The following is a 26,240-nucleotide window of genomic DNA, read 5'->3' on the forward strand; positions in this document are numbered from 1 at the left end:
TTCTGCAAAGAGATATATCACATACTACCTTGAAATGACTTACTGTACATCTAGCCTGACTATACCCACCTTGTCCACCAACAAGTGAACCAAAAACCAGTCTCTTCCTCTTTTTGACTCCAGCACTTGGCATGAAAAATATAACATGTGTTCATAGAATTTAATAATAATAGTTATGATTCCTTTTATGGTCTTTTTGATCTTAGTAGTTTAGAACAGGATTCTTAAAAATAAAATATAATTGTAGACATGACATCTCTCCACAGATTCATCCTAAGTAGCTCTGTGATCTTAGATAAGTGACTTAACTTTTCTGAGACACAAATTTCTCATGTGATAGAAAATAAAGATAGTACCTAACTAGCTTACTTTACCTACTTCATGGGAGAGGATGATAATCAATCATAAAAATAATAATTAGCATGAATCGTATACTTTCACGTTTCTAAACATTACTAGCTTTAAAAGTACTTTCATAAACAAGTAATTTTATGTTGGCATAAAAAACCAAGACCTACATAACATAATGTCAGTAAAAGCTATTTATAAATTGCAAAATACACTTTTGAAATAATATGGCTTTTAGTTTCTATTATAGTAACCAGCTGGCATAACTCAAAGGCTCACAACCTAGGCTGGCAGATAGAAGAGCCTGTTTGGAGGGCTCATAATGCACCACAGAGTAGCAGGTGATTTTATTTTGCATGGTAATGAAACTGCCTCCTGGCTGACTCTACTTCCATCTACTTCCTTGTAGATGGAAATAAGACAACCAACACCTTACACATGCATGGACCTTCGATTTACAAGACACCTCCACATCCATGATCTGTTTTAACCCTCAGACCTGTCCCCATTTGAGATCAGAAATCCCTTCTTCAGAGCTGCAAGTGACTTGCCTTAGATCTTCCAGCAAGGGACCGAGGATTGCAATTTGAACTGACGTCCTCAGACTGCCAAGGCTCTGATCTTCCCATCATTTCAAGAGCCTCTAGGATCCTAACACTTGAGATCATCTATTCTAACATTTATTCTAGATCATCTATTCAGAGATTAAGAAACGGAGACTAAGAAATTACAAATGATCTAAGGTAATACAATTAAGGAGAAAGTTAGGAATCCAGACAGGACACTTCCCCCTGGGTCCCTAAATAGTTATATTTTATCTTCTGTGGTAACCAGCCTCAAAGATGGCCACCAGTGATCCCTATCTACTAGTATTTACACTCTTCTATCATCTCCTCCCTCACTGAAGAGGGCTGACTTGTAGAACCAATAGGATATGGAAGAAATGACAATGTGTGGTTTCTGATGCTAGGTCATAAAAGACATTGTGATTTGTGTCTTGCTTTTGTGGATCATTTGCTCTGAGGGAAGCCAGCCGCCATGTTGTGAGGACACTCAGGAGCCCTTTGGAGAAGTCCACATGGCAAGGAACAGAAAAAAATCTGCCAAGAGGCAGCACCAACTTTCCAGCTGGGTGACTGAATCTTTTTGGAAATGGATCTTCCAGCCCCATTCAAGCCTTTAAATGACTGCAGTGCCTGACAATATTGACCATGATCTCCTAAGAGACCCTGAGCCAGAACCACCCAGCTTAATTGATTGCTCCTGAATTCCTGACACACAGAAGTTGTGTGAGATAATAAATGCATATTGCTGTTCAAATCACTTAGTTTTGAAGTAATTTGCTATGCAGCAATAAAAAACTAATATACTTTCCATTGTGGGCAGTAGTTTCTCTGAAGTATGTGCACATTCTTCTTTCTTCTCCAGGAATTTCTCCCTAAAATATAGTCATAAATCCATTTTTCAGTAGTTTCCTAAAGTTGCTCTCAGAGACATTAATCAAATGAAAGATGTTGCTTCAGTAATCTGATTCTCCATGGCCTTCACCCAGCTAGATGTCCCAGAAGCTTTCCATCTTGTCCCCAAGCAATTTCCTCATGGTATACTCATGTCTAAAGCCTGAGATAAGGTTGAATAGGCAGCGTGGGTGTCACATACTCTTTATCTGATCTGTCCTCTGAGGAACACATAATAAGATCTCAGTTACATCTGTTGAAAAATTGGATCCTGAAATGATAGGATCATGGTACTTAAATATATTCTTGTTTATTCAGTCCCAATCCCATGTTTCTCTCTTTTTTAAATACTTCTACCATGCTCCTGTCCTTTATGATTTATCATCCTTATTACTGAGAAACTAAAACCATAGAAACTGGTTGTTAACAATAAACATGCTCATCCTTTTAAAAAATGTATTTATGAATCAGAATCCCTTCTTTTTCCAAAGCAAATAAATTGTGAAACCTCTAGTCCTCCAGAGAATGGATCATTTATGCAACTCTCTTGAGAAAAGGAAATAATAGAGGGTGAAAATCCTGAATTCATCCCATCTCTGCCCTAGGAAAATCTAAGATATTTGTCAAGAGAAAGGGAACAAGATGCTGGCCTATCAGAGGATGGCTACATGGCCTCGCTTCAGGACCAAGAATAAACGTCACCAAGTCTTTGCAGTGGGGGTAAGAAAGAAGCAGAGCCAGCAACACCTTCCAGAAATATTCAGTATTACAATGAGGAACAAACGAGCTAATTACAAGTGCTTCACAAACGTTCCAGAGTATACAAATTACGTAAAGATTTTAGTAAAATGCAGATTCTGGAGTATGGCCTGAGATTCTCTATGTCTAACAAGCCACAAGGAGATGTTGATGCTGCTGGTCCAAGGACCACATTTGGAGTAATGAGAACCATAGCTATTACCTACAATTCTTGCTGTTGTTAATATGATCTCCATAACAAGATGAACAATGCTGGTAAGCGGCCACGCTAGGATTTAAATCCAAGATGACCAAACCTTGTTCTGCAGCCCCCATGTTGCCTCTGAAAAGGAGCAGGATATGCTCAGAGCAGGGTGAGGCAACACTTCCAAAGAGTCATCACGTCAGTGGTTTATCAGCCCAGTGACTGCCCTTGCGATAGTACAGCCCTGATATCTTAAAGCCTCCAGAAAATCATTCCAGCAGAGGAGTTATGGATTCATTATGGCCTCATCACATTATCACATGCTGAGGACTTTCTGGGTTGCCCAGAAAACATCTGTCAGCAAAGACAGATTCAATCAAAAATAAAAATTGAGGCTTAATTCAGCCTGGGGAGGAAACCGATTAACCAGGAGATGGGAGGTTAACCCCCTGGGCCACATCTCAGGGATGAGCAGGGGCTGACTGTTCTGTGTTCATTAGAATCAATTAAGCACTGTCTGCCCCAGGGATCACAGGGGGGAGGTTCTCTTCCAGGACTGATTGGGCCCAGAGATAGGGACACAGGCCTTACCTCTATTGCTTCTCAGTGGAGGGCTGGGCCTGAACAAGCAGATATTTGGCTTTGAGTGTGGGATGATGCTGCTGAGAGAGGCCTGGCATTATTATTTCATACTTACAGAACTTTTGAGGCAAGAGTGCTTTGCATTTTTATATTAGTTTATCTTAAATATGCCAGTTTTCATGGGGAAAAAAGCAGAGACAAATTCTGAGAAAGAGAAAGAAGTGGGCAGTCCTTATACTCTAAAACCCTGGCACCAGACCCTTTAAGTAAGAATTGTGTTCCTTGAAACTGGGAGCTGGTGCAGGTGCATTAGCAACTAGCCGCCAAGGTTAAGACCTAGTGATGTACTTGTAATCACAGCTAGTTTAAAACTGGACTATTAAGAGTTACAATTAATAATAGATACTATCCTGTCTCTGGCACTGTGTTGAGCACAATAAATGCATTATCAGAGTCAATCTTTCCTGTAGTCTTACAGAGGATGGATCTGTGACCCCTATTTCCCCAGGAACTGGAGTGATGTTACTTGCCTGTTTCCATGGGCAGAGTCCATGCTAAAAATGAATCTACCTTTTCATATCAATTGAATCTTTGGTAGAAACAAGAGACTGAGCACCAGTCAGAATACAGAATTTGAGAGAGCACACGAGAGAAGAGAATGGAAGAGTCTTGTCATTGTTGAGCAAACTATAATCACTCTCACTCAGGTTATTTCAGTTATATGAAAGCATTCAGTAGAGTACGTGTAAGCTTTATTTGTGGGTAGCATGCTGGAGGCTCAGACTAGTTCTAGATGTGGCTATAGTTTCTTACTAATGCTTCTCTCCTGCCTCCACTTAGAGCCATGCCGCTTGAGGAGGGTGGTGCTGATCTGATGGACTTCTCACACGGTTGGCATCACGAAGCCAGAGTCTATACCCAGGTCACAGATGTGCCCTGGGAACCCGGGGAAGGCAATTAACCTTTCTGATCCTATGTCATCATGTGTAAAATGGGCTAATTCTACTATTGAGATGAGCAGACAAAATAATACTTGTGAAAATCCTTGAGCATACTGTGCAAGTGTTAGGTATCGTCCTTAGAGGTCAATTACTTTCCTCCTTCCTCGGTGATCCTGCCCTGATTCAAGTGTCCTTAGATACTACTTCCCTCAAAGGGAGCTGTAAGGGACACATGAATCATCAGAGCACACCGCACAGCCTTTGCTTTCTTCAGGGTCCTTTTTCCTTTGTCTTCTCTTTCTGTTGGCAACATGGCCTTTAAAGACTGGCAATGACTCCAATCAGTTGGCTCACTCCTTCATGCCCAACCAGAAGTCTCTTTGGGAAACTGAAACTTGTCTCCTTCCAGCACCCACACTGTGAGCGGGAAGTCGACATGAAGATAATCCAAAATCACGGGCAAACCATCCAGTACGGTTATATCTGACGCTAGATCATAGACGTGCCCTCAAAAATCTCGGAAGCAAACACAAGCCAACAGTCCTGTGCACGGGCACACAAGGTATGCATCCTCAGTGTGATGAGAAACTGCCTTACCTCATGCCCCCTGTCAAATCAGGGTCTCCACCAACTGGCAGTAACAGCTGGAAGAACAAGAGCTTTCCATTGAGGTCAAGGTGGGGCCAATTACATGTGGTCTTGGACCAAAGCCTTGCTGCCAAAGCAAGAGCAAGGTTAGGAACGGGCTGAAGACATCCCAGTCTGAGAGCGAGTCCTCATTTCTGTGACTGTCCCCAAGTGCCCACGTGGTTTTGCCTCAGCTTTCCTGGACAAAGGTTGTTAAAGTCATTGCGATTGGGATGTTTCTACTTTCCAGAGGACTTCTCCAGTATCTTCCAGAATTTGTCTTGTTCCTATGGAAGAAAACCTAGGAAAATGAAGAAGAAAGAAAGAAAACATGAAACTTGCCTCTACGTATGTTCTCTGTCCTCCCAGTTTGTGATTGCTTTACTTCCGGTCTTATTCCTATTTCTGTTCCTTCTCCCTGACTTTTTTCTTTCCATTCTTTTCCATTCTTCTACTTTGAAGGAAAAATAAATTTGCACTAATAATTCAAGAAAACAAAGTCTAATATTATGAAAAACACTGGATGCACAATTTTGAACCCCAAATTCTTATCCCAGAAACGTCCGGGAAGAGCATGACAAACCTGTCACCTTCCTCTCCTGCCATTAATTTTGTTTATTTGTTTATTCATTTTGTGACAGAGAGAGACTGGAGGGAGGGGCAGAGGGAGAGAAAGAGAGAGAATCTCCAGCAGATTTTCCGCTGCACGTGGAGCCTGACATGGGGCTCGATCGCACGACCCTAGGAACACGACCTGAGCCAAAAGAGCTCAAGTCGGAAGCTTAACCAACTGAGCCACCCAGGTGCCCCATTTGTTTGTTTGTTTGTTTGCCATTAATTTAGATTTGAACTTGAGTATTAACCTATCCATTTCCTTGCCAAGGAATCACAAGGGTTTCGGGGATATATTAACACTATGTATTCTAGGAACTTTTTTTCGCAGAGTGGACAGCCTTCAGCCCTGAGACTTCCCATAGTATGGTGTTCCAGGAAACATGCAACTTGTCTCTTCTCCAATTCCATCACAGCTGTGACAAGACCCAGTTGCCCTGTCTATGTCATTTATTGCCAGGTTGACATACAAGGATGAACTCCAGGGCTTAGACCATGCAGAGATAATAGGAGTGTCTGAGAGAAAAGGAAGTGAGGGATTAACCAAGGAGATCTATTAAATAAAGAATTAATTATTTTTTCTGACTTATTACACATGGTATCTTTCTCCCCACTCCAAGCTTCTCCCCTAAGCTGCCCTCAATCAAGCCAGGAGCCTATGAAAGGGAGAAAAAGGTCTCTTTTATTATCCCTAAAATTAATATTTTCTACCCAGAATTGTGAATGTTAGTTAATGACAGGCAAGGTGCTGGGTTGTAGGGGCATTTGAAGCAGAGTGTGAAGGACAGGGAGACAGAATGGATTTGCCGGTTGCTTTGGTCATGCATCCAACAGAAATTCTAAACACGTAATATCTATCCTTTTTTTTTTTTTTTTTTTTTTTTTTGCATTTCACCAAGTGATTAGCCCCTAACATAGTGTCTTATTTGGGATTTTTCTTTTTCTTTTTTTTTTAAGATTTTACTCACTTATTTGTGAGAGAGAGTGTGCTCACAAGCAGTGGGGAGTGGCGGACAGAGGGAGAAACAGATTCCCCACTGAGCAAGGAGCTCAATGCAGGACTCGATCCCAGGACCCTGAGATCATGACCTGAGCTGAAGGCAAACACTCAACCAACTGAGCCACCCAGACATCCCTAGGATTTTTCTTTGAACCGAGCCTGAGTAAGGAATCCAGAAGCCTGAATACACAAATGAGGGAATGGAAAGAGGAAGACAGGGAGGAGGGAAGGCCAGGAAAGGTGCATTTCCAAAGTCCCTGGGCAAGACAAGAGGGTTGGGCTCTGCAGGGAGCCCTGGGGAGTGCACACAGCACCCTGCAACTGAGCACTGGGGCACATATCCCCTGCCTCCCATCCCATCTTGGATAGGGCCACTGTGAGAGTTATTGACTGCCTCCAACCCCACTCCCAGCTGCCTGGAAGAATGCCTTGACTGCAGGTGGGATGCAGTGGCCACCACTCAAGCAGATACATGACTGTCTAACTCAGCCACAGCTACTACCAGAGATGGATCCACCGGCATGTGACGAGCAACAACAAAAGGGTCTGCCACACACAGACACATATCATATCCCCCATCTGCTCCTCTCACCTTGTGACTTTTGGGCAATCTCCATGGAGAAGAATTAGCAGGTGTTTCCAAATGAAAAACGTGCATACCACTTGATCAAGAAGTTCAGTGATTTGCCCTATGAATACTCTTGCTCATGTGCGAAATGTCATACGTACAGTATTTACTGAAGCAACATTTGTAATGGCAAACACACTGGGAGGAAAATAATTCAGCATCAATCAATACGGAACCAATCAAATAAGTAATGATATACCCACGGAACAATGGAATTGTGACGATAGTTAACAATGCTTAACAAGCTGCATGAAATGGTAACTGACAAATTAGACTGGACACTCAACTGACAAAAAGCCAGGTGGCACACCTGTAAGGATGCAGAGTAGCTGAATGTCAGTCACGAATGGCAAGCCATGTGACCTCCCTCTAGTCACAGTTCTGCTCCTACTTTAAAGTTGATTTTAGATCATTGTTCAGGTAAGAAGCTCAGGCTGCAAGAGCAACCATCTTGCCCTCAGTTCCCCTGGCTCAATTCTTCCACCCTGAGCACAGCACGGCCTTCCTAAGCACTGAATGTCCATGCTTAATTAAAGGGTGAATGGAAGAATCTACTCAGTACACTAGGCTTATGATGCATTTATTAGTAGAGTTGATTTTTTTTTTCCCGTTCTGCTCTCCATTTTATTCTAGATTTTTAAGCAGCTGATTGAATTATAAAGCCAAAGTCCTGCATGTGAAAGGCCAGACCTCACAGAGTTAAACTAATTCCCCAGCAGGACCACTTCATCAAGAAACTGATAAATCATGCTCAGCAGGGTTATTTCTTCTTCCTGATAGCTTTCCTCTCAGGTTTCATATGCAAACAAAATTATACTAGCCTGAAGAAGAAATGTCCAGAACCTGGAACACTATTCCGTCTCCCCAGTGGGAACTAAGAGCCTGGAGAGCTCTGTCCAGCCCCATCTGAAACCAACTTCCCCATCTGGCTTCCTGCATTCCCTGTCTTTGAAGGCAAAGAAAATTCACCAAACTGCACCATGCCTTTTAAATCTCAATAGAAGCTCACCTAGAATCCTATGCCTAAAATCGTGCCTTATTTTCAAGGTGAAAAATAAATTCTGGTCCTGGATTGGACCCTCCTGGGGAGTGAGTTAACCCTGCAGGGTCCCTCCTGCACCCACATATGTGGTCATCCCACTTTCAGCTTCAACATGTGTTCAGCTGTGGACAGGATATCAAGAGATTGGGATACATCCAGAGTGACCAGTAGGATTTAGACTGTCAAGAAAGCAAAAAGCAGTCCCTGTCTCATGTCCTGTCTGCCATTCTGCCTTTTTTTCCCAGTGGGAAGAAATCCTGAAGATAAGAGGAAAACTTCCCATATCAGGATTAATTCCAGGAGAGGTGCAGATTCCACACAGTGTAGGAGAAAGTCTCTGTCCATTAAAAACATCTTTCTTCAGCTGGACGTTTTATGAAGAACTGTGAACAATCCCATAAAGCAAATGCTTCCTCCCCCCTCCTTTTCCCAACCTTGGAGACAAGAGTTGGGATTCAAGAGCAGCTTACAACAAAGCACATGATGAGAAGGCTCATTCATCACACTGACAAGGACTGAGGTAAAATTTTAAAGAATTGGGCGCCATTCAGCAATGTTCACGGGGGCTGAATATGATGAAAAACTTGTTGAACTGAAAGACATAGTTGAAAGACGATGGAGCCCAAAGAGCCATGGGGAGGTTGGGAGGTGCGGAGGGAGGTGAAGGGGAAATGAATGTACAAGCCAAGAAGAGAGGGGCATGTGCTGACATCTGGTTGGAGCATCAGTTTCCAGACAGGCTCATCCTGTTTCCCTGTCTTGTCTCTGAATCTTGCCCAGGACTGAAACAGAGACAGAGATGCTGAGCTCATCTCATGAACTCAGAAAAGTCCAAAGTGTAGAAATACAACTTAGGCATTTCCTGCCTTGATCTTATAGCTAATGGAAGGGAAACATGACCGTTCTTTTTTTTTTTAATTTTAAAATACTATTTAAATTAGTAGAGGCAATGTCCCCTCATTAGGACCCTTATTTTCCATTAGTCATTTGGAATATTTCAGATTACATAAAACAGCCCTGTTCTCACCCATTAGATTCTCTTTCCTCCCCATATCCCCCATGACATTTACTCCCCATTTAGTGACTTTTCCCACGTATGCAACCATACTTCAGTTACATAGGTATAGACAGTTGACCCTCGAATAACATGGTTTTAAACTGCAGGGATCGCCTTATGGATGGATTTTTTTCTCTTTTGAGAAATGACAGCAAAATCTACAAGGCATTTATTCACAACTGCCCACCCCAGTGTCCACGGAATCAAATGGAAGGCCACTGCCATGGAGGTTGTACCTGCTGCCCTCTGAGCACCTGGGGAGGCCCCTCAAGGCCATCAGCACCCCTGGGGCTGCCACCAGTCAGAGCTGCAGGATCCCCTTGTCCGTGCAAAAGGGGTGGTGGAGTCAAGCATGGGGGCTGACAGGCAGGACACTGGGCTGAAGCAGAGCAATGTGTCCAGAGGGCAGAGGTGGTACTGTGCGGGGACCCCAGCAGACCCAGCTTCCCTGCCCTCTCTCCTCCCAGTGCTCCATGCTGGGCTGCACAAAAGGGGCCAGGGCCCCAGATCCCTCCTGGATTAGGCTTGTTCCCCTCCCTGCTTCTGCACCCCACCCCCTCAGCCTTCTGGAGGCGAGCATGCTCATGAGTGGCCATAGCTGTCCACGGCCACAGGGAGGGGGTGCACCTCCAGGCAGAGGAGAGAGCTGTACTGTGCCTCCATGCCCTGCAGCCACCTGTGGGTCTGCCCCCCAGCTGCCCACTGAACCAAGACCTCCAGGCTTAGGAAGATCTCCATCCCAGGCCCCCTGCCACCCGCTACTGCCCCTGTCCAGCCCACCTAGTTCGGCCTGCCTACAGGCAGATTTTCTTTTCAAATAAATATGCACACATGTATTTTTCTCTTCCTTATGATTTTCTTAGTATTTTCTTTTCTCTATCTTACTTTATTGTAAGATACCAGTATAGAATACATGTAACATACAAAATATCTGTTAATGGAGTGTTCATGTTATCAGTAAGGCTTCTGGTCAACCATGGGCTACTAGTTAAGATTTTTAGGGAGTCCTAAATTAATCCCGGATTTTTGACTGCAGGGGCATCAGTGCCCCTAACCCATGCATTGTGCAAGGGCCAACTGTACTACTAACTAATACCTCGTGTAATTTTGCAGGCATTTAACTTTTAAAAGATACACATACTTCCTTCTGCATTTGATATTCACCCATATTGATACAACTCCTCTAGTTTGATCTAGCTACCATCACTTCCCCTGCTGTGGGTATTTAACTTGTTTTCAACTTTTCACTATTGTGATAAACACACTCAGCAGGGACCCCTCCTTGGGGCTCCATCTCACCACCCTGAGATCATGACCTGAGCCAAAATCAAGAGTCAGACGCTTAATGGACTGAGCCACCCAGGCACCCCATTGTGATATGTTTTTAATGAAACAGTACATCTTGGAGATATTATCATGCCTGTCCATGTTGTTTAACTCATCGTATAACATCTTCATAGCATTCTAGCTTAGGAAAGCACTATTTCTAATCCAGGTTTATTGCTGGACATTTATTTTATTTTTATCTAATTTTTTTTAAGTAGTCTCCACACCCAGCACAGAGCCCAATGCAGGGCTTGAACTCACGACCTGAGGATCAAGACCTGAGCTAAAATCAGGAGTTGGGTGCTTAACCGGCTGAGCCACCTAGGCTCCCCCATTGCTGGACATTTAGATGGCCCCTTCCTTCATTTGTGTTGTTAGCAACCATGCTCACACATCTCTGTGGACACATGTGATGTGGCTCTGGAGGATGTACCTACAGCTGCAATCACTTGGTCACAGGGTGCATGTACTTGCAACTTTGCTACATATTGCCAAATCACTCTCCAAAGTAGCTCTACTCAGTTGCACAAGCACCAGCGGTACATAAGGATATCCACTGTTCTACCACCTCACCGTCTCTTAGCATTGTCGGTCTCCTATGTTTTTGCTGATGGATGGATTTAAAATCACATCCCCTAATATGTATTTTCATTTATATGATTAAGACTGAGGATCTTCTCATGTGTTTATTGACCATTAGGTTTTCCTCTTCCATTAATTGCATGTCCATATTCTCGGTTCCTTTTCCTTTTGGATGACCCTTATAAAAGTCTATTCCAAATAATTCCTATATTCTATTTGCTTTAGAAAAAGATAGTCCGTGGAAAGCTTGATTGAGAAAAATCTAATAAGTGAATGATAAATAAAATAAGTCTAATTAGGTAAATAATTGAAAAATCCAATAAGTAAATACAATTAATTCACATCTGCTTCTCATAGCTCTGGAAACTCAACAGTGATGACTGTACTGAATGTGAAAGATAACCCCCTGAGGAATGTGGGTCTCTGGTTACAGTGGGAACTTGACACTGCTTCATGCCCTTTGGGCTAAGGAAATAGGGAAGGAACTAACATTGTTGAATATTGACTCTTTACTCAGTTTAACAGATAGCACCTCATTTAATCTTTGGAAAAAAAAAACTGTGAAAGAAGTATTATTTCTCTCCCTTGAGGATGAGGAAATGGAGTCTCAGAAAGAATAAATGTTTATCCTGAGGTCACAGACTTTGCATTCAGCAGAGCCAGAATTGGACCCAGCTGTTTCTGCCTCTAAAGCACATGCACTTCTCACTGTACAAAAGGATCATAATCTTTATGGATATTGTAGTTTGAAGAGGTTAGTATGTAGAGTGGCAGCCATTCTTTCAAAAATAATTATTTGGGGGAGGGGGCGGAGCTAAAGACTATGCCTAACCTTTTCTGAATCTAACCATTAGAGATTTTCAGAGTCGCATTCTCTCCCCACCACACCCCCAAGAGGAAACTGGCCATTGCATTATTTTTCAAATATTGTACATGCTGTGGGGAACTGATATGCATTCCTTTCTTCTCCTTCCCTTAGACTACTTGTCGTCCTGCTAAGAAAAGAGTGGTTAGTTTTTCAGGAAACAGCATCAGTTACTTCCTCAGGGGGTTGATGATTTGACAAGGCATGCTAAGGGGGAGAGATGAATCAGGCTTTGAGAGAATATAAAACAAGTTTTAGTTTCAAAAAATGCTAGAATTTATTCTGAAAAAATTAAATCACACCCAATGAATATATTACACACTTTTTAAAACCAGTGGTTTATTTCTCAACTACAATTGTTGGGTGGCTACTGAAGGAAGGCAGACTGAGCCCGACAGTATGCAACTGTGGGAAACTTCAGGAACTTCTGAAATGGTTTTCATAGTTCTTAAGATGTTTTGAACCCTGGGAAACTCCCCATGAGGTTTAGGGCAAGGCATTCTTTTTCACCCCAATGGGTAGATGGCCAAAGCTCTCTGCATTGTACACAGTTACCTTCAATGTGATTTCAGCTGAAGCTCTGCTGGACAGTTCCCACTGCACCGTCCCACCTCCCACAAACCTTTCTCCACTTTCTGCCATAAGATTCTTTCTGAAGTCAGGGACACCTGGGTGGCTCAGTCGTTAAGCATCAGCCTTCGGCTCAGGTCATGATCCCAGGGTCCTGGGATGGAGCCCGCATCGAACCCTGCATCGAGCCCCGCATCGAGCCCCGCATCGGGCTCCCTGTTCAGTGGGAAGTTTGCTTCTCCCTCTCCCACTCCCTCTGCTTGTGTTCCCCCTCTCGCTGTGTCTCTGTCAAATAAATAAATAAAATCTTTTTAAAAAAGAGTAAAAAAAAAAAAAGATTCTTTCTGAAGTCAAAGAAGCTGGCTCAGCCTTCGTACAGAACAAGAAATTCGAGAGAGTTCATGTCTCTGGAGGTAACCCTCATCCAATAGAAGACTGGGCTGATAAATAAATGCCCCACCTCTAGCCCTTCAAAGGGAATTTGTATGGTGTATTCTACATCTCATTCACCAGAGCAGTACTCAGTTCAATCTTACACCTTTCTTGGCTTTTCTTCCTTCCTTCTCTCATTCTCCCTCCTCTCTCAGTCCTGGGATCAACTCCCAAATAAACTAGTTCTTTTCTCGGGTTCTGCTTTTGGAGGAACCTAAAGCAAGATCCTCAAATTCTCATATGTACCCATGATCACTTTATATATAACCTCCACCTCCAGGAAGCTTTCTCTGACCTCTTCTAAGTATAAAAAGTGTAGCTGAACTTCCCTTTTTACCAAAATACATATTAATTTACTTTTTTAGGATATTTATTTATTTATTTGAGAGAGAGTGAGTGAGAGAGAGAGAACATGAGCAGGGTGGAGGGGCAGGGAGAGAGAAACAGACTCCCTGCTGAGCAGGGAGACTGACCCAGGGCTTGATCCCAACACTGAGCCGAAGGCAGATGCTTAACTGACTGAGCCACCTAGGCGCCCCTGTGTTGATTTACACTTCATCCATATTCTTCACTAGCCTGTGAGCTTCCTGAAGATAGGGATTGCATGCCTAGCTCCTAGCATAATATCTGGCACATAGCAGGCACTCAGTAAATATCTGATGAATAAACAGAGACAGTAATGTATAGGTACTGGGCTAGGTACTGGTTAGTCATATACCAAGATGAGCAATATTCACAGCATTCCCTTTAGTCAAGAGGATTCAGTGCACTTTGGAAGTGACAGATTAAAAAAAATAAAACAGATAAATTACAAAGCAACATGTTCTTTGTTTGTTTGTTTTTTAAAAGATTTTACTTATTTATTTGACAGATAGAGAGAGAGACAGTGAGAGAGAGAACACAAGCAGGGGGAGTGGGAGAGGGAGAAGAAGGCTCCCCGCTGAGCAGGGAGCCCAATGCGGTGCTTGATCCCAGGACCCTGAGATCATGACCTGAGCTGAAGGCAGACGCTGAAAGACTGAGCCACCCAGGCGCCCCACAAAGCAACATGTTTTGAGCTTCAAGAGAGAGATGAAACATTGCCTAAGCTGTACCTTGAAAGGCCAGGAAAAAGGTCTCAGAAAAGATGTTTGAACAAAGACTTAAAGAAATCTGATGTATCTTAATGAAGTGAATAGATAAAAACAATTAAAATAACTCACATTTGTTGAGCCCTTATTCTGTGCCTGCAACTTGTACAAAGGGCTTTCTAGGCATTATCTTATTTAACCTCCATAGTTAGATACTGAGCAATTCTATTTTCCAATTGAAGGCTGCGGTTCATGAAGTTAAGAATTTGTCTGGATTTGCACAGGCAACAAAGATAAAACCAGCATTCTAGATTATTTAATGCCCAGACTCTTAACCTAGCATTTATTATAATAAAACTTGTTAATGGAAAAAAAGAGTCAAATCACAGGTTATTCTTCATATGCCATGAATTCTCATGTGAAAGAGCCTATAGCAAAGATAAAGAAAGCCTCAGGCAAAGAAGTATGGTGTTGTCTTTGCGGAATGACAAACACTCCCACGCACTCCCGCTTATCCCCAGCCACATGCTCACCCCACACCAAAGCTCACATTTATCCTGTAGTTGGAGAGTTTCAGGGTCTGCTTCCCTCTCTAATTAGAATGGGGTGTACCAATCTCTTTCCACAATCTCCCTAAAATGTGGTTCTACTTGGAATCAGCTTGTAGTTCTTCAAGCCCTTCTCAATCATTTGAAATCAGTCCTCAGAACCTCCCTACAGGTGCATCTGTGCATACTACACACATACACACACAAGTGCAAATACATACACAGAAAGATGCACCAAAAGAATCTCCAACAACCACCTGAGTTATACATATAAGGTGTGATTTAGGAATACTAGTCACTAATTAGGACCTGCAAATTAAATGCAAAATATTTGAAGGTGAAACTCTCAAATCAAGATTTCGAATTTCCTCTCAAAATCTGATCAACCCTGCTGTAGAAACAGATTATTTTGTGTGTTTCATTCTCTGTAGATTCAGAGTACTATTCTGGCCACTCCTCAGAGGTGAAATTATGCTTAACATGATCTACGGAGAAGTCACTGTATAAAAGTGAGAAAAGGAAAAAGAGAGAGAGAAGGCAGGAGGAAGGGAAGGAGCCAGGAAGGGAGAGGAGAGGAGAGGAGAGGAAGCTGCTTGTTCTCTAAGGGGATTAAGTGTAGCTACTGAATAAAAAAATAAATGGTAGGAAAACAAAATCCATTTTCGAGATTTCTTTTCCATGAAAAAAAAGGAGGAAGCTTCTTACATTGCCTCTGTTCTGCAGCACATCAGACCGGAGGGAAAATTCCAGAGGAGAAAAAATATCTTTGCCCTGATTTGAAATGTAGTGTGAATAAATGAAGAAATTGAGATCTTCTAATGGCCCAGGGATGGCAGAATTGATTAATTGAGGAGACCAGGATGAAATGAGTGCCTTCACTTTATATTCTTTAAAGGAACTGACCCAGACTCAGCAGAGAATGGGGAGACCCATCAGGGAGTGGCAGGCAGTGATCACTACCGTTGTATCAAAGGTTTGTGAATCGGATCATGGAATGAGAATGGGACTTCACACTGGTCTAGCTAAGGACGGTAAGAAGCTCTTCCAGTAAGACTCTAATCCCCACAGGATTGGAGAAAGTGATGGCACTGTGTAAAACATGACCACAATTTATGGCACACTTTCTGGCGAAGATCTCAGGCAGCCCCTGAGGGACCTACAAAGCTATGATTCCATGTTAATTGATGCAAAGGGTGCTGCTTTCCAGATGACCTCACGCCTAATTGAATGAGGCAGACACACTTACCACATGTGATCATGTTTATTGCATGCATTATCATCACGTAGCATTTACCGCCCTTTACCAGTAGCATGGAATGGTTAAGAGGAGTGGGTCTGAAATCCAATGGACCCACACCCTATAAAAAAAAATTAGCTCTGTGAATTCAATCATCTTTAAAATGATGGCAAAGCACAGCATCCACCATGAAAGGTTGCTGTAAGTGAAGGAGACAAATGTGTGAAAAATATAAAATCAGGCATACACTAAACATTTGTAAGTAGGACTATCATTTGCATTTTCTGAAAGCATTATGGATGGGTGTATTAGCTAGACTTCGCTCCTTGGGCATATTCAACTGATATTTTTCAGGCACCTATTTTGTACATAATGCTAAATTCTTTCACACATGAGTTTTAGTCCTCACAGCATTTTGGTGAGGTAGGCATTATTATTCCAACTTAAAATCTAGGAAAATTAAAGCTCAGGTAGGACAAAATAATTTTCTCTTCATCACTGGGCTGTAAAGTTGTAAAGCATTTGATGTGTGCTCACGTCTCTGACACATGGACACTTGCACTCCATCGTACTGTGTTCAGACCTTTGACATACATGAATTTTTATAGCCCCTGCAAATTCTATCCATCAGTGTTCTGATAAACCAACTCTCCAAAGAACAAGTCCTGATTTGTCACATTTGCCAATTTTGGTGGCATAAATACTCTCCCCATGGCTAATTTCAAGCTACCACCAGCCAACTTGGAAAAGTCTTCAGGGCTTAACAATCTGCTCTCACTAGCCATTATAAGGGGATGGACAGGGGCTGGATAGGGAGAGGTTGGTAAAAGGGTATAAACTTTCAGTCATAAAATGAATAAGGCCTGAGGATCTCATGAAGAACATGGTGACCATAGTTGATAAAACCATATTGTATCATTGAAATTTAAGTAAATTTCAATGTTCTTACCAAAAAAGGGGGGGAAGGGGTAAATATATGAGGTAATGGATGCGTTAATTAACTCAGTGGAAGGAATCTTTTGACAATGTATACATACATCAAATCATCACACTGTACAGTTTAAATATCTTACAGTTTTGTCAATTATAACTCAATAAAGCTAAAAAAAATTAAATGGGATAATAATAAAAAAATAAAAAATTAATTATTATCCATTAAAAATAATAAAAACAGGGGCATGTGGGTGGCTCAGTCGGTTAAGTGTCCAACTCCTGATATCAGGTCAGGTCATGACTTCGGGGTCATGAGATCAAGCCCCGCGTTGGGCTCCATGCTTATCGTGGAGTTTGCTTGAGATTCTCTCTCTCTCCCTCTTCCCCCACCTCCGTCAAATAAATAAATAAATCTTAAAATAATAATAATAATAATAACATATCCATTTAGCACTAAAATTTGAACTTCCAACCAGTAGTTCTCAACCTCGACTATACAGTATAATCACTAGTCACCTGACAAGCTTTCTAAAAATGTTTGTTGCCAAGGCTACACCCCAGACTAGTTGTATCAGAATCTCTGCGGATGGGATCTGGTCATCCATATTTCAAAGTGCCCACAACCACACCCTCAGGAGTTAAAGCCTGACCCAATTGATGCCTCTTTCTGCCTATTGCTGGCTGTGTTCTTTCTTGCTCCAGCCCCCCGACCTTGGGAATGCAACACTGGAGCCACTTTGGTGAGGCAGAAGTGTGTTAGGGGGCCAGGCCAGCACCAGGGCAGAGCTAGCTCATAAATCAGGCCCAACCGACAGCAGAGAGGAAGGAGGCAGGTGACATGAGGAGACCAGTGACTCAGAAACAAGACAAGCACCAGAGAGCAAGGGAGGAGTCCAACTCCAGACACAAGGAAAGGGCCCAAGGAGCTGAAGAGGCACAGATGCTAAGTGATGGGTGATCAGATGGGGGCTGCCAAGACTCAGGGTGGGAATCACACAGACTGGAGTTCAACCCCCTGCCCATCACTCCTCACGGTGCACCTGTGGGCAGCTTTTTAAATTCTCTTTGCTTCAGTTTCCTCTCCTCTAAATAAGAGCAATGTTATCTCATGTAAAAGATCCAACGATGTAAGACCACCTCTCATGTGGTTGAATTCAGTAAGATTAGGCCTTAAAAATGGTCTTATCACTGCTACGCAGGCCAATTCTGCCTCAAGCAGGAGAGACTGTGTTTGTTTTACTTGACCCCATTTTTCGCGCTCAGGTACAGATCATTGAATTGATCATCTTCTTAAATACGTGGCACACTGTTATCCGTCCTGCAGGGCACTCTTTTCAGATTGTTTTCCACCTTCTTTCTTGCCCCAATGCCATTCTCTTTCCCACGTAGACACCGCCACTCTGGTAATTAAATCTCTAAGCTGCACGTACGTTTATTCAACTGCCTTCATATCTATGGACAATACAAATATGGCTTTATAGTTACATGAATACCATCGTCTTACCTAGCTCGGGCTGCTAACACAAAATACCACAGACAGAGTGGTTCCAACAGCAGATGTTTCTCACAGCTCTAGAGGCTCGAGTCCAAGATCAAGGTGTCGGCAGGGTTGACTTCTTCTCAGGCCTCAGGTTTTGGTTTACAGATGGTGGCCTTTCACTGTGTCCTCACATGTCCTCTGCATGCGCACATACCTGGTTTCTAAATTTCTTCTTCTCGTAAGGACCTCACTCAGTCAGATTGTATCGGGGCCCAGCCTAAAAAACCTCATTTTAACTTAATTACCTTTTTTAAGTCTGTGGCACTAAATATGGTTACATACCGTGGTCCTGGCGGTTAAGTCTTCAACATATGAATGTGGGGGGAACACAGTTCAGCCTATAGTAATTATTGTTCTGTTGTGGTGGATTGTTGCAGTCCTGGCGGCCAGGGAACCACACACACCTCCTTGGGTCCATGCTTTCATGTGACTCCAGGGGCGGCACATAACTTCTCTGGGTAATAGGACATTAGCAAACACGATTAAGCAAAGGCTTAATAACACCTTGTGCTTTGGGGCTTGACCTCTCTTGCTGCTGGCAAGTCTCCTGCTACTATGTGAGAAAGTCTAAGCTAGCCTGCAAGTTGTAGCAGACCTGAATGAGGCCCTCCCAGACAGAAGGAGCCAACATCAATGCCCAGATGGGCAGGTGAAGCCATCTTAGATAACCTTGTAACAATTGTTCCAATTGCCAGCCAACTGCAGAGGGATGAGCGAGCCCAGGAGAGAGCAGCAGAAACGCCCTGCGCGTCCCCACCCAAAATGTGGACTCCCGGCCTTGCGAGCTAATGAGCAGTTGTTATAAGCCAGTGAGTTTGAGTTGGCTTGTTAGCAGCAACAGATCTCATTCTGTTTCCTACTATTTTTCATTTAACATTATGTATTTGAGACGTTGTTATTTGTAGATCTGCTTCACTCCTCCTGGCTGCTACATAGCATTTTGTCATATACACATGTTATATTTTACATACTCATTCTTCTAAGGATGAACAGTGGTGCTGCCTCCAGCTTTTCATGCTACATTTCTCATCATCCGCTTGTGCAAGAGGTTCTCTGGATACACTACTCAGAAATGAAGTTGTTGAGTTGCAGGGAAAATGATTACTTAATGGCACTAAATATTGTTGGATTGGTCTTCAGAATAGCTATAGCAATTTACACTCCTTCCAGAAGTGAAGGAGGGTCAGCCAGGGATTTTTATATTTCTTATTAGAGCAGGAATCATTCCCTGATGGTGGCTAGCTTTCAGCATGCTAGAGAAAGTAAGTACAAGTCCCTAGCTGGAATAGCAAAGAGTGGTCCAGAAATCAAAGCCCAGCCGCGGCCACAAGCAGATCTTAATACTCTTTCCCTCTACTTCTCTTCTTCACTAGCTTTCCTTGGGATGGACATACTGTTGGGTTTTGTTGTTGTTGTTGTTGTTATTCACCTGATATATTATCAAATTCAGTTTCTGTTCTCTAGTGTTAGATTATAATTTTGTGATTTTTAATATTTTTATTTCTCCATTATAAAAGATCTAAAAGGTAACCAGAACTTACTGGTAATAGACAATTCTGCTAAGACAATTTGTTCAAGTGCTTGATATGGCTGAAATCATGTGAAGATTTTTTTTTAAATGCAGTTTTTGATAACATTCTAAAAATTATATAATATTGTTAAAAGATAAATATCAGGATGCAGAGTATATGGAAAACAGTCATAATGTCAAGAGAAAAAAATCAGGATACAAAATATGCAATGAATAATCACAAGTATAATGACTGGAGCATTTGCTCTGAGGTTATTTGTCAAAGCAAACTGCTTAGACTCTGGTCCTAAGACTTTGCTAAGCAAGAGGGCAGAAGCTCAGGCCAAAAGCCTGCCTCAGGTTGGTATTATAATAGGGTGTTATTATATTATTATTATATTATTATTCTTTCCCTCAATAAGCATGACCCTGAAGGATAGGGGCAAACCAGATCAAAACCATCTACAATCCTCTCAGACCATAGATATGCATAGCCTAGCATAAGCCAGGAAGCCTCAAGCTTCTAAGGCACTCTGGAGGAAGATACATTTACCTTTGACCTCAGGGAATCCAAACAAATATTTTTCAAGCGCAATGACCAGGAAGTTGGCAAAGGTAACCAGCTGTACAAGGAAGAAAGGCAATATAAAAGAAAACCAACAAAAGGAATAGAACAGAATTGCATGCTGATTATAAAAACCATGACCATTACACCTACAGAAATAAAAAGCAAGCTTGAAAACATTCAGTGGCAACAGAAAACTGTAAGAAGTGATGCAGTAGATCTGAAAAAAAAAAAAAGACCAAACAGAACTTCTGAATATAAAATATACAGTAAAAGGAATTAAGACTCATGAGTTGTATTGGACAGCAGATTGGACATAGCTGAAGGGAGACTAGGAAAGAAGATGATATTTTCCAGTGTCTAAGTCACTGGGGCTATTGTAACAGAATACCACAGACTGGGCAGCTCATAAGCAACTGAAATTTATTTCTCACAGTTGTGGAGAGTGGGAGTCCAAGGTCATGGTACCAGCAGATCCAGTATCTGCTGAGGCCCTACTTCCTGGTTCATAGATGGCATCTTTTTGCTGTGTCTTCACATGCAGAAAGGGTTAGCTAACCCTCTAGAGTCTCTTTTATAAGGGCAGTGTTCCCAATCACGAGGGTTTGCCCTTATGACCTAATCACCTCCCAAAGGCCCCACCTCTTAATACCACCAACTTGGGGTTAAGATTTCAACATATGAATTTGGGGGGAATGCAAGCATTCAGACGATAGCATACACATCCAACACAGAGACAGAAGGAGAGACAGAAAGACTGGTGATTATAGTCTCAGAAGGAGAGGAAAGAAAATGGAACAGAGGCAATATTTGAAGAGGTAATATCTGAGAATTTTTCAGAATTGATGAATGGAACTAACCCACAGATTCAGGCTCAGAAAACCCAAGCAGGATAAATAAGAAGAAATTACTATCTATATGCAACATAGCCAAACTGTAACAAAAGACAAAGTGACAAAAATGAAGAAAAGAAAGAAAGAAAAGAAGGAAGGAAGGAAGGAGTTGATAAAAGATGAATAAAGATAGATTAGTCTCAAAGTTTAGCAATGGCTAGAAAACTGACTTCAACAGCAACAATGAAATCCCCATGTACTGAAAGAAAATTAACACAAGCCTAAAATTCTACCCTCAGCAAAATTATCTTTGGAGAATGAGGATGAAGTAAACACTTTTCAAGCACTCCAAAACCAAATGCATGATCAAACATCTCACTGACAAAGGACATATTTCAAACAAAAGGAAAGGGATCCCAGATGGAAAGCTGATATGTAAGAGGGAATGAAGAGCCAAGAAAGTGATAAATATGTAGGTAACTACACACAGTACTCTCTGGTCACATATATACATATAAATACTGTCACACATATATGCATAAGCATAACCCACAAAAGCACATCCCTGGAGAGTTAAAATACCATATAACAATAAGATAAGGGGATGGGAAACTGAAGTTGAAGTATTCTAAGGTCTGTCAAGGAGGAAGGGAAAAAATTTTATTAAATTTCAATTTTTAATAAGTTAGGTGTGCATGTTGTGATTTCTATGGTAATCATTAACATAGTCATGGAAAAATAATAGAATGAAAATAGAATATCTAGATTAACAATTTGATACTTCTATGCATATAAACAGCAGTTGAACAATTAAGTAAATGGATGGATACTTGGAGTCAGGTTTCTCACTGTTGGAGTCTGAGTCTATGGATAAGCAAGGGAAGAAGCTGGAATGATCCATGCAGTAATGCACAAAAGCTGAAGACACCAATAAGAATTCACGTTTAGCTTAATATACATATGTTTACATAGTAGCAATATTTATAGATATGTGTACACCAGCTAATATACACACACATATTTCTTCCTTGCTCTGTCAGCTAAGAGGAAGTAAAAGAAATGATACTCCAGTAGCAATAAGTGCACATAGAGCCCAGATTTTCATTCCTAATATCATTCTCCATTAAGAGGAACAAGGGCTGTTTGGAGACATGATCAATTCTAGGATCAGCAAAGGAAATACATAAGATGAACCTGGAATATCTTCTATTGCCAAGAAGTAAGGAAGTGTTCAAACACACACACACACAGAGACACACACACACACACATTGATAAGAGCATGTTAAGGAGACACAGGAGACAACTGAAAGGGCTCCCAATGGCCAAAGATGCATAATTTGAGCAATAAAGTAGTATCGTATTATAGTCCAAAATACAAAATAAATATCCATGAATCAATACTGACATAAAGACATAATTGAATAAATTAATAAATGGAAAATAAGAGATAAATCTGTACAGAAGAATTCCAAATAATGTCTGTGGTTACTCAACCCTGAAGGAGGGGGGAGTATACCTTCTCACTGTTTAGGTGTGAACTGCCCATAATATGTTCCTTCCAAAGAAGACAGTGTGGAAAGAAGGGAAAAAGAGTAACTTTACAGGGGTAGAATGATGAATACTACCTTAGCCAGGTGACCAAGGTCAACATCAATGGTCACAAATCACCTGAATGGTGTATACTTTTTTTTAGATGACATGATGATGGTATCACTTTGTGCAATCTTCCTCCCCAAAACCCATAACTCCAGTCTAATCATGATAAAAACATCAAAAAAAGTTCCAATAGAGGAATGTCCTACAAAATACCTGACCAGGACTCCTCAAAACTGTCGAGGCCACCAAAAACAAGGAAAGTCTAGGGGTGCCTGGGTAACTCAGTCGGTTGAGCAACCAACTCTTGGTTTCGATTCAGGTTGTGATCTCAGGATCCTGAGATGGAGCCCTACATCGGGCTCCACACTCAGTGCAAAGTCTGCTTGAGATTCTTCCCCGCCTCTCTGCTCCTCCCCCCTGCTCACTCTCTCTCTCTAAAATAAGTAAATGAATAAAAACTTTAAAAAAAAAAAAACAAGGAAAGTCTAAAAACTGTCACAGCCAAGAGGAGCCTGAGGAGGCATGACAATTAAATGTAATGTGGTGTCATAGAAGGAATTCTGGAACAGAAGAAGGACATTAGATGAAAACTAAGAAAATCACAAAAAACTATGGACTTTAGTTAATAATAATGTATCAGTATTGGTTCATTCATTGTAACAAGTGTTACAATTAATGTATAGTTTAGGGACACCTGTATAGATAGTAAAACTATACAGAGATGCTAAAAAGTTACAGTGATTATCCAAAAGGAAGGGAGGAGGTTGCAATCACAAGAGCCATAGAGGTATTTTCTGGGGTGCTTATAATATTGTATTTCCTGACCCAAATGATGGATATTGGTGTTTAAAAATACTTGATTTAGTAATATGCATTAAGTTTTATTACTGTATGTTAAGCTATACACATACGTTTTATATACTTTTATCACCATAAAAATTTTTTTAAAAAGTGGTATGAAATGCACTGAAATCACAAAGGATATTTTCTCTGAATGCTGAGATCATGAATATTTTTTCTTTTTCTTATGTTTTAAAATATTTTCTAATTTTTCTGCAATGCTCCTGAGTGCCATTTATTATCTGAGAAGAATAAACTCTACTTGTTAAAGAAGGAGAGAAAATCAGACTGTCAAGGAGTATCTGGCTAGGAATAGTCTTTTTTTTTTTTCCCATGTACAGCTTTTTGTTGTGCTAAGAGTCGACTAGAAATATGCCAGTTATGATCATTTAAATTGCATACCAAACGGAAATGTAAGGTAGAGTACAATGCCTGAAAAATCTAGAAATGCTACATTATAGTTTTCCATAAGTCATTCTAATGCCTTAAAAGATTGTTTTCATAATTCCCAGTTTGGAAATCAGCTAACAAACAACAAAAATACAATGACTTTGGAGGAGACACAATGACCCACAAAAAAGATGGCAAAAAGTTGCTTATCATTTCCCAGCCTCCATTTAGAAGCAATTAAGCATCTGGCCTTGTGCTTTAGTTTGTAATGTCAAATACCAGAGGGGAAATTATATGTGAAATAGACAACATCCTCAGCTTGATTTTGTTCAGGCATTTCAAGGGAACCACTCCACAAGATGTTCATCCTTACAGAAGTCCAATATTGAATTAATTTTTTTTTTATTATATGCGACCTTCTGCAAGTCACAGAGGCCTCCCTGGGCCTCTGTGTCCTCATCTGTAAAATGAGGGTTCCAAGAAATGACCTCTAAGGACCCTCCCAGCATTACAATCTCTGGCTGAAGCCTATCCAACATACAGGAGGATAGGTCTTATGCTAAAATCAATGGTGATGGTAACAGCATGGAAGATTCTGTAACATTTTAATCTGTAACAGTGTTTTTCAATTTATGTTCATTTTATCTTCAACAACTTCTTTTTTTGGTAGGAACAGAAATGTCTTTGTATCTGCCTTGAAATGAGAAAGCTGAAATGAAGTGGATATTGACATAATGCAATAGAAAGTAATATCATGCAACATTCCAGTGTATTCTGAAAACTAGGACCTGGCACTAAATAACTGTGGGCTCTAAGCATTCTGGATCTCAAGGTTTGTTTTTGTTGTTGTTGTTGTTTTTCCCCATCTGTAAAATGAGCAGGTTGAATGAGGCTAGATGATCTCTACAAATCTTTATTTTGTGACTACAACAAATTCACATTTGAGTAAGTAGAGGTGTTTATGCCAAAAGCAAGGTCCTGATTATAAAAATAGCCTTCTAATCAATGTACACCTTACAGATAGCTCAGAAAACATTGATGCATGTGGAAATCAAAGCAGAGTAATGATACTGGCTCATGTGGTTCTTAAAGTTCTCCAAATTTGCTTAAAAAAAACAGTCATTCTACCCCACTCTTTATTGCATTATTCTCTGTTAATTTGAATATGTCTTCTCTCCCCAGTTTGATTATATACCTTGCATTCCACTCCACCACTAATTATCTCTTGACCCTGGACAAATTCTTTAAACTCTCTGTGCCTCATTTTCTTCATATGGTTGTTGGGGGGACCAGAATGAGTGTGCATGTGCCCATGTACAGGATACAGATCAGTGCAGAGGGCAAAGTGAGCCCTGTATGTGTTTACTATTATTGTAAACTTCTTAAGGAAAAGGACACTGAATAGATATGTTTAAATAAATGGTTATCTTATAAAGGAATTGATTTCTTGAAGTAACTAAATTCAATTAATAATAGAGGCATATAGCTCATAGAGTTAAAAACCTACCACTGCTCACTTCCTAGGAAAATGGACTGACCTGACTTAGCAGAACTAATGAATTCAGTGTTTGCTCACAAATACATTGACAAGTTGCTGGTTTTCATGCTTATTTTTCATTTTCTCAACACCTTCGCCCTTCTTCTGACAACCACCTCCTGCCATCTGACAACTCCATCCAGATGGCTACCAGGAGAGCCCCGTGAGCCAGGCACCTCTCCTGAGTTAAGCTGATCAAAGGGCTGGCACGGGAACCTTGCAAACTAGAACCAAGAAAGAAAGTCAGTCAGTCCTTGAGTGGTTTACTGTAGGATGGGGTGTGCAGGCTGGATTTATATTCTACTTTCCTATAATGGAGACTAAAGAAATGAAGGGACCACTTACACATAAAAAGGGGGAAGAAAGAAACTGGCATGTAAAGAGAATCAGAAGGAGCTTGGGTGGTGTAGTCAGGTAAATGTCCAACTCTTGATTTCAGCTCAGATTGTGATCTCAGGGTTGTGAGATCAAGCCCCATGTTGGGTTCCAGGAATACTGAGCATGAAGCCTGCTTAAGATTCTCTCTTTCCCTCTCCCTCTGCACCTCAGCCCTTCTCTCCCTTGATGAGGGAAGGAAGGAAGGAAGGAAGGAAGGAAGGAAGGAAGGAAGGAAGGAAGGAAGGAAGG

Source organism: Mirounga leonina, unplaced genomic scaffold (assembly GCF_011800145.1).
Source record: "Mirounga leonina isolate KUSES-001 unplaced genomic scaffold, KU_Mleo_1.0 Mir_178, whole genome shotgun sequence".
Classification (NCBI taxonomy): Eukaryota; Metazoa; Chordata; class Mammalia; order Carnivora; family Phocidae; genus Mirounga; species Mirounga leonina.